This window comes from Corvus kubaryi, unplaced genomic scaffold, assembly GCF_017639235.1.
Source record: "Corvus kubaryi isolate FWS band 111438036 unplaced genomic scaffold, C.kubaryi_AGA036_p1.0 37397, whole genome shotgun sequence".
Classification (NCBI taxonomy): domain Eukaryota; kingdom Metazoa; phylum Chordata; class Aves; order Passeriformes; family Corvidae; genus Corvus; species Corvus kubaryi.
Genome location: NW_024581136.1, coordinates 11,374,001 through 11,384,034, shown reverse-complemented (window position 1 = coordinate 11,384,034; position 10,034 = coordinate 11,374,001). Strand labels below are relative to the sequence as shown.

The 10,034-nt window shown below is 47.1% G+C and overlaps 1 long non-coding RNA gene across 2 annotated transcripts; it reads right to left on the bottom strand.

The window, feature by feature from the left end:
* Positions 1-3,954: 3,954 nt before the first annotated feature.
* Positions 3,955-8,507, bottom strand: LOC121671064. 2 transcript variants are annotated; one of them, XR_006018370.1, is made up of 3 exons: positions 8,351-8,507; positions 5,980-7,633; positions 3,955-4,066 (listed from the first exon to the last, which is right to left on the bottom strand). It is a non-coding gene; the product is annotated as an uncharacterized LOC121671064 (long non-coding RNA). The 2 variants fall into 2 exon arrangements; XR_006018371.1 differs by having other exon boundaries at positions 7,515-7,633; positions 8,351-8,502.
* Between the last annotated feature and the right edge of the window lie 1,527 nt (positions 8,508-10,034).

Here is a 10,034-nt window from a genome sequence, read left to right as displayed (position 1 = left end):
CAGGATGTTTGTCATAGCCCATCACAACAGCACTGTGGTGGATGACTGATTTCTCTTCCCTGCTGCAAAACCCCTGGGCAGCAGGACCCATTTACTAGCTCACCTTTTCTGGCAGGATAATTAAAAGGTTTCCCTCTTTTCAAGACCCATCATATTGCCACATTTGGCTCTGCTGGCTGCGGGAGGTCTGGATCAGTAACAATGCCACGTGCCAAGGCAGAGAGGAGAGCTGGCAGCAGAGCTGAACTCCCCACCACAGAGCGCTGATGTTGACTGTTGTTCTTTGGTGGCCAAGGGTCCACCTCTGTTGCCTTCCACTGCTTGCAAGTGGGAACTGCACATGGCCTCAGCTGTGATTGGGATGTGTACCTTCAGATGTGTTTGGCCAGGGTTGGCACAGGGAACTGAAAAGGTACTTAAAAGGTATGGAGTTTTGGCACTTAGGAGCATGGTTTAGCAGTGGGCTTGGCAGTGCTGGGTTTATGGTTGGGTTTGATGATCTTAAATGCATGCCTTTGCCAGCCTAATTGGTTCTGTGATTCTAGGCCTCCATGTCCTTGGTACAGTCATTCAACACTGAATTCCATGCAACCCAGCGGAAAATGGGACAAGGAAACACGAGACACAGCTACAAAGCTTCACAAGCCCTCATTGGGATGTTGCACCATTCCAGGGACCTTTAAGGAAGAGAAAGAGTTTAAAGCTGAATTCAAGAATGATCTGGGCAAATGTCACCTGATTGTTTTCACTCAGCCTCAAACTGAGGCACAGGCATGTGTGTGTAGTGTCCATTATCAGCACCACTGGCCAGGACAGTCAAATGAGCTGTTTACAAAGACAGGGAAAGAAACCATCTATCCAGTTCCCAGGCAAATAGCAGTGGTTGGGATTTATATGGCACAGTAGGATTTGAAGCAGAGCACGCCAGCCCACCACTCACTAAACAGTCATGCTGGTTTGAGATCATGGGGGACAAAATGCATGCACAGACACTAGGAGGAAGGCCTCCTTTCAAGCTAGACACATCGTAACAGGATTTGATTTTTAATTTTCCTAATTCTTTACTATTTTGGAACTCTTCTGATGTTTTATTTTACTGGTTGGTTGTTTTCAGGATTCTTTTTCACTAAACCTCACAGAACCATGTGAACCAAGGAGCTCAAGAGCTGGGTGAAATTTTTGCCCCAGGCTCTCAACATGTAAGATATGTTTGTGTGTGTGCATATACATGTCTTCATATGCACAGATGAGTCATTCTCACTTTTGCTCGTGTTATTTCCGGGAGGGGGAAGTGGGGTGGTTCAATCCAAGGTAGGGGAATGCAGCACACAGACCTCCTGACACAGGGGATGGCATGCACAGAGGGTTTTGTGGCTCAGCAGAGGCGGCTGGAAGGGGAACCTGCTGCCACTTTCCCAGCGGAAGGTGGGCAAAGCAGCCCTGTGTCCCCAGTGCCTCAACTGGTCAGAAAGTGCCAGGCACATCTCATCTGCATTCCCTCACTTTCTGTATGTCACTGTGGGCAGAGGCAAGACTCAGAGAGGAAACCACAAATGGTCCAGGCTGCTGAGTCTCAGCAAACAGCAGAATGGGCTCCAGGTGCAGCATGTTTGCTTTCCAAAGAACCCAGGGCATTTGCTGTGTGTCCCTCTCCTGGGGAAACATCACCTCCTGCATGTTTGCCAGGACACGCCACCTTCCCCTGCCCTGTCTACCCTGCTCCTTCCACCTCCTTCTCGAATAGAGATTGACCTTTTTTGCCTCTTTGTTGTCCCTTCTTATTAAACCTATGTGATGGCTGGCAGATTTAGGGCTGGCAAAAAGGTGCAGATCCAATAAAAACTGACCCAGATTGTCACCCGTGATTTGTACCAAACTCAAATGGGACCATTCCTGAGGCTCTCAGTTGTTTAATTCAGTGTAAGATGAATTATTTTTAATCATCTCACTCCTTCTGGATCCTGGCTGGGGACAGTACTGTCTACATTATCATATATTAAAATGGAACTGAGGTTGAAAATACACAGGAACAGCAAAGCAAGCTGTTCCCAGGCTAATTTATGGCTCATCCCATACCAGAGACCAATAAAAAGCCTCCAAGAAGGTGTATCCTGCAGAGAAGGTGAGCTTGAGTCTGGAGGACCAACATGCAAATAGGCTTTGGATAAACTCTTTAGGACAAGATCTATTGGTGCAAACACTGTGGGAATCAGAGGAAGGAAATCAGGCCAGGATCTGGCCCAGACTGTTGGTTGTCACCCACATCCCACAGCTGGGTGGGAAGAGTGGTGCTGCTGGCAGAGCTGGGGTGCCCCACTCTCCAGCACCCACGCTGCACCCCTGGCTTTGTCACATGGCCCCTTCATGTGCCATGGGTGCCCCTGAGCAGCTTTCTGCCTGTGCACACATTTGGTGTCCCTGTGTAGCACGTCACCAGTGGAGGCTGCCCTGGGTCCCCAGCTGTGCTCCTCTTGCCCTGGAGCATCATCATTGTTGCAGCACAAATCACGATCAGAAATGTTCCCTCAGCACTCAGGGCAGGCATGTAATCACTGTGCTGCAGTCTGGGGCTTCTGTGACACCTTCTGCAAGAAGGTGATGCACAGGTCCTCTTGTCCCCTCACACCATGCTCGTGGCTCCAGTGGTTCAGCGTTTTGCAAAAGCCATTGGCAGCTTTGTTTTCCTGGGCGTTGCTGAATGTATTCAGGAGTATCACAAGCACAGACATTTCCAACCAGCTCTAAGGCATCAGGAAGAAAATAAAGTGAGTAAACAGCTCCACTGGACTCCAAACTATATTAAACACAACCTTCCCTCCTCCCTCTCCAGGAAGGTGAGATTTTCTTTGGTGGCAGGCAGTGGTTATTTCTGCCTGAAGGGAAGGGGGAGCAGGATGAAGCTTCCTCTGGGCAGCAGTATACGAACTGTCAGTGAGAATGAATAGCACAAAAATAATTTTTTGAGTTTGCAGCAGGCACCTCAGTCAGAGGACAAACCCCCCTCAGCTGCATCCCTTTCTGCAGTACTGGGAAGCCCTGGTAACCTCACAGGGACAGCTGGGATAACCCAGGGTTGCCCCAGAGCCAGACAGGGACTCTGCAGCTGGAATATCTATGGCAGTATGACCAAGAGACTGAAGTCAGTCGGCAACATCCCTCCTACCTCCATTCCCAGAGTAGGGCTATCTCTGGAGCACAGCCTGGATGCACTGGAAGCTGCAGCCTGGGGTAGCTGGCACTCCTGGGGAGGTACCCAGAATGTAGGAAAGCCATTGTGGTGCCAGCTTTGCTGCCAGCTCTAGGGGCTTGCTGCAGAAGGTGCTGTTTCACCCCAGCTGTAAAGCTTGGCAGATCATAGTGGGAGGTGCAGGAGCTTTGACGCAGGGTGACCAGGGAAGGCACACAAGGCCAGGGCTTTCAGTCCTGGATTTTTTTTTTTTTCCAGTGACATACAGAAGATTTTCATCGGTGTGGATATGGACATTATTGGCTTTGCAGTTTTTTGTGTCCTTCTGGAAAGTCCAGTTGACTTTCCCTTAACTAGTGGAGCCTTTTCTAGGCACACAGACAGGACAATTGAACTATTTTCAGTGAGTTATTTCCAAACAGCATCAGAATGTGTCTTCAAAAGATTCACAGAGGAGAAGGAGGACCTTGACATGGTGGCCTGATGGAGATCAGAGATGTGCAGCTAATGTGGTAAACCGTGGCTGTGTTCTTTGTGGCCTTTTTGAGTGTTAAGGGGAGGTCAATGCAAAGGGATGTGATAAGGACACTTGTGGTAGATGTTCTGAGCAGCCAGAGAGCTTGGGCTGATGCAACTGCACAAGAGCAGGTAGTTGTGGATGTACAGTGTTCCTTCTCCAAGCCTAGGGCCATGGTAAGAAATGCAGATGTCTGTGCATAAGGCATTTATTAAAATGACCTCACCCATATGTATACATTTTAATCAAGTCAGTGAATGCCTCTTGTGTTTATTTTTAATACAGCGCTTGTTTTGATGTTACAATTGTGATGATGTGGATCTAATGGCAGTGACTCTTCGTCTTAGGCCTCAAATCCAGAGCTGAAAGTGAAAAGACACTTTGCATTACTTTAAAATACAAAAGGGAATGTCCCTGGGCAAATTAGTCCTTCATTTCCATTCTAGACTGTAGTCGGCTGTCTGCTGCCTGGAGTCCACAGTGCACAAGCTGCTCTGGAGGTCACCTGAGGTGCCTCCTCCCGCTGTTGACCGATAGGTGACAGAAAGGCAAACAGACCTTTGGAGAAAGGTTCACATATATCCTGAACTTCACCTCTAGGGCAAAACACAGTCTTTACCAGCCTTGGATTTTGTTTCAGGGGCTATGAATTTCCTCTTTCTTGCCTTGAATATCTCCCCAAAAGTCCCCAAGACCAAGGTATATACCCTAAACTCAGGTCTAGTAGGGCTTTCCATCAGACAACATGGTGCTGGTGTTATCTCTTGCAGTAGCAGTTCCCACCAGCTTTTCATAGAGGAGAGGTGTAAAGAAAAGTGTGTAAATTGAAAAAAGATCAGCAGAGATGCTGTCAGCCAGATCATGTGATGGAGCCTCAGGGAGACCAGGGATTTCTAGCTTTAGGTCTCTCCCTAAACTGTACTGCTGTCATTGGGTCTGCAGAGATCTCGCAGCTTGGTCATGAGCGATGTGCACCTGTGATAGACAGGCAAGCCAGCGAGCTGAGGGCAAGCTGCCAGTCTTCCCTTCACTTTGAACGCCCTTGGCTGTCCTGAGGCTTGTTCCAAAACATTTAAATTGCTTAAGTGTGCTGCGATGTGTTTTAATTAATGCAGAAGAAGGGGACAGTAAAATACAGGTCCCTTCAGTACTAATTTGGCCTTGTGGTTGAGGCACAGGTGTTAGAAAGCCAGGAGTGCCTGGATGTGCCTCTGCCTTGTTGCAGCACGAGCAGTGCTGCAGTTTCCCCAGACTCAGTGGGGCCAATGGTGCTGGGCTGCCTTTGCCAGGGACCTGGGACACAAGGTACCACAGGAAAGGTGAGTGCAGCTCACAGGTATTCATGACATCTTCTTGCTACTCTGTCTAGGAAATGAGCTCCACAAAATAAACAGCAGGTTTATTATTAAACGGCAGGACCTGGAGACTGAAGCCTTCCCGTGACACACTTTGTGAAAACTTTCAGGAAGTGTCAGAGTTTCCTCAAACTCCTCTCTCCAATGCAGGCCAAGCAATAGCATTGTATGAAGAAATTACCACTCCCATCACACAGGTGGGGAACACAATTGTCACCCAGCTGCCACAGGAAATTCATCAGACTAGGGCTTCACGTAAACTATTTCTGGAGGCTGACACTGTGATTTACCACAAGACCACCTTTTGTCAATGCCCCCCCCCCCCCCCACCCAACCTGTGTGTAGTCCTGGAGAAGGGATATTTCTGAGTCCATTATTTTCCCTGTTAGCACAACAGGGAAAAGGAAAGTGGAGAACTTTCTGGGTCATGATTAAAGTCACAGGGATCAGATGATATTTGAGTTTTCAATGACACCTGGATTATTGGGGATTACATGTGGTCTGATTGAAGTGCCCCAACTCCAGCATCTACATCCTAACCATGGCTCTTTAATAGAGGGCCCAGAGCTTGATCTGACCACGTGAATTAATTGTTCATTGCAATGCCAGCAATGCTTCCTTCTAAGAGACACAGATATTGTAAACCATGGCTCAGCCTGTGAACTGGTCAGAAGATCTGGCATTGATCTGGCCAGCCAATGACCCTGGTGAATTTGGAAATAAAAGGTCAAATTCTCAGACAGGCTGCAATGGATTGGGACATTTTTATGAGAGATTTCCCTTTAGAAAATCACCCAACTGGATCTTCTAAATTCCTCAGATACCCAGAATTTGAATGGCAGCTAGGAATGCCTTGATTTTGTAGAAGTTTTATTGGGGAAATTTAACCAACACCTGCAATTAGTCAGCATGAGTCTTACCAGAATGGTCAGTTCCTTAATTTAATGAGCATTAGAACAGTGATTCATTTCAAAGTGGAACTTGGTTATATTGCTGCAGAAAGAAGAAATGACAGAGAGGAACAAAGAGAATGAGGAAACAGTTGTTTTAAGCTGAAAACAGACCAATATGTTCCTGGAAGTACACTTCAGCCCCTATGCAGGCCTGGCTCAAGCTGAGGGAGAAATCCCTGGATACAGCTGGCTCAAATTCTCTTAACAAGGCTGGTCTGACCTTCTTTCTTTAGGCCAAAGCTCTGCAAGGCTGCAGGTACCGCCTAACAACCCATGCCAGGCTAATCTGCACTGTAGAGCCATGCAAGGAGTATTTTCCACGCATTTCCTTGTTCCGTGAAAGCACTAATAGGTTAAATACTTGCATAGAAATGTAATAATAATGCTTAATGCATTCCTGCCCAGGTTCTGGCTTTTCTTCGGCATAATTTATCCTTCTTCAAGACTACAGATCCCTTGCTCATGCTCGCCTTCAGTCTAACTGAAGTCAGCAGGAGACGAAAGAGTTGCATGTCTCGCAAGATGAAACCCATTTTTGACCAAGTAAACACCTGCCAGAGTAACAAAAGCAATGGAGCAACTAAGCCTGTAAATAGGAGATCAAGCAGAGAAACAAGAAAACATTCATTTGCCTGGGAAAAAGTCCTGGCAAAGCTCACAGTGGTGAAACCAAATGGGAATGTTGCAAACTTTCACCTAGAATAAACAATCCAAATCAGCTGGAAGCTCTTTCCATTGCACTGGTTCCCAGGAATGGGGTTGCCTCATTTTCTTGACACAAGGCTGCCAAAATCTGTAGTGACAGACTAGAATCCTGCTGATTATCCAAGCTCTTGGCACATTCATACGGCCAGAGATTTTTATTTTTCTGGTAAGAATTGCTAGTAGATTAAAAATGGGAGGCAGGCAACACAAATGCATATTTATTTGGGCGGAGGAGACTTTGGCTGTAGGGTAGAATAAAGCGTGGTGTTACGTGGCAGCTTTCTGTCACAGGGCTTCAGACATGAAATGCCATTATTAACCTCGCAGCACTGTCTGTGGCAGGTGAGACATGCTCCATTTTTCAGATGGTCAGAAGCTGGCCAGAGATATGAGGCACTGAATGCTCTTAGATCCCCTTGAGTCAAAGCTGACTTGCTTATTCCTGGTTCTGAGGACCCCACTCCATGTTTTTACATTCGCTGTTGAAAGCTGCCTGTAGCACCTGCAATTAGTAGGTGCTCTGGTGGAGAAGTTAGTGCCACACTAAAACTAGAACTCAGGAACTCTGGCTTTCTTCCTTTGCTATTTGTCGGGTCATGTTTGGAAGCAGGGACACTGTCCCTTGTGTTTGCACTTCAGAATTATCCTACTGTGAAAAAAACTCCTGTTTTTTCTTTTCTTCACAAAGGTCTTTTATTCCGTGTCTGTTCTTCAAGCACTGCCTAGCCTGTCTGTTTCAATGGCTGTCCAGTCCCCACTGCTCACAGACCAGGTGCTGAAGCACCTCTTTTACCCACCTCATCTTTACCAGTTCTCCCACAGTGCCTACTTCTTCTTTTCACTCTTCACTGCCTGAGCCAGCATCCCCCTGTTGCTCAAGGCAGCCTTTGTACACACTTCCTTTTTCTCTGAAACTCTAGCAACACAAGAAGTATGGGCTCAGAAAAAATTAAATAGCAGTGGCAAGGTTTCCCTTTTTCTCAGCTCTTTCTTCAGCATGGCTTCCTTCGGGAATTCTGTTCAGAATTTCTTGCCATTTGCAACAGCATCCAGGGAACCAAGCTGCAATGCAGTACATCTGGGGCTAAGTTTGAAAGGGAAGCCAGATGCAAACAGGCATGCTGGAGAGGAGGGGAAGGAAACAGGGACATTTCAGACATAAGTGGACATCCAGCAAAGCCTTGCAAAGCCAACTGGCAGCCCCGTCTTCCAAGAGGCTGTCTGAAAGCAGAGATTTGTCTGAATCAGAGCCCTCCATCCAAACAGACATGAACTTTGAGAAGGGTCAGGTCCAGATTGTCTCCAGCTGGGCTCCAAGCCCTGATAAGAGAGTTCCTCCCCAGGGCTCGAGAGCAGCTGAGTCCTCAGGCAGCCCCTCGACTGACCTCTCCTTTCCAGGGTCTCCAGGATTTTTTACCCAGTTACTAGGTCATGATCAACCCACTTTGGGATTGTTTGTTTCACTGTCCAGGGACATTTTTCTTTCTTCAGGGAGCTCTGCAAAGCAGTTTTTTGGGAGGGGAGGAGATTCAGCATGACTCAATGGTGTTGGAGAAGCAGGGGAGACAAATGAGGAGATCCTAGAGGTACTTCCTTTCTAAATAGCTCAGAGATTAGTAATGCTTTGCCATACCTGTAAATAGTTCACTCACATACATGAATGCCAAGGAGTGCTCGGAAAGCTGCGCCTCGCTGCCCCTCATTTTCAAAGAGCGTTTGTGATTTTTCAGCAACCAGCTACCAAGCTGAGAGAAAATAGAAAGATCTCTGACCTTTCACTGCTCTGATTTCCTAATAATTTGGACACCTTTAATCCTTGCCTCAGTCTGAAGGGCACAGTTGTGTAACACAGGCACAGTTCAGGAAGAGCCTGGCACAAGAGAAATGTTGGACTATGATGCACAAAATAAAAGCAGGAGGTGTGGAAAAGGAAAGCATTTCAGGGGGCTCACAATAGCATTAACCGTATTTCTGTGGTGTTTGGAGAATCAGGCAGTGTGTGGAAGGCTTTTGCTTGTCACCAAAATGTCCGTGCAGAGTGGTCAGACGAGTTGGGCAGTGAACACAGGTACATTAATATTTGCTGTCACTGAGGTTGCAAAATAGAGCAGACAGATCATTTCAGGACTTGGCCTCCTTATCTCCACCTACCACAGCCTATAAAGTTGCAAAAGAAAAGAGGACTGAATAAGAAGAATTTTGAGACGGAAACCTGAAGCAGAGTGAAGCAGATGCAGCAACACCAAGTGGCAAAGCTCCCCTAGAATGGGATGTTATGGTAATAGCAAAGTAATTCTGAGCTTGTCTCAAACCCCAACTTCAGGTCCTACCCATCTTAGGCCAAAAGAAGTTAAAATTAAGAAGGCTTCTTTTGTGGTTTGTCAGATACTCTGTGATTATGGACACTCAAATTGCTTTCTACTGAAAGACTCAAGGATGTGCACCTACTGGAAAACTTCCTTGTTTAACGCATATAATTCCAGTATGCAAAAAACTTAATGACTGAGAAAAAGAGGAAGATGTTCCCATTGTGGTCTGGTGGTGACAAAAGGGTTAATCATCTCCCAACACTCCCGCCAAGACACACTAAATGCCAGAGTCCTAGCCTTCCCTTAGGCTCTGAGAGGAGCACAGAGGGGACAACCCCATGCAGAGACAGGGTCCCCACAAACGCCCAGCATGCAGCAGAAGAGAAAAAGTGGCTCCAAAGTGCTTTTGATATGCTGTAAGCCCTGACTTTGCTCAAGAAGAGTGAAGACTTTTTTGTTTGGGAGCCATGAGCATCTGTTTAGTGACTTCTCGGGGCATGGGAGAAGCAGCTCACTGGTGTTGTGCCAGGTAAGCAGCAAACAACATTAGGTCATTGCAAACAGTTCTCCTTGGGCTCCATCTGTCAGATAAGGACTGTGTCACTGGCAGGATGTTTGTGCTGATGAACTCTCCTTCAGCTAAGAAAAGCCAAATGTGAAGCTCGTTAAGGAGAGAACCTGAGATGCCCTCCCTAGACCAGCAGCAGCTGATTTGCTGCTATGGGTTAGTTAATCTCTCATTAGCTCAGGACAAAATGAGCTGTGTGAAGAAGAAATGTCTCTGTCATGACATGTCAAACCTGTGGAGCCAACTGAATCCCAAGTGCAGAAGCTGTTAGGGGCCACGGGGGTGGTTCTGGCTCTGAATTAGCCACAGCTGATTATGTGTAAGTGACTCGTGCAGTCGGGGCGTGACCAGCAGCCTTCTTGGGGCTCAGCCTGCAGGAGACAAGGTTGTGTTCCAGCCTCACCTTCCCTGGCTTTGGTTAGTGGCCATTCAAATACGGT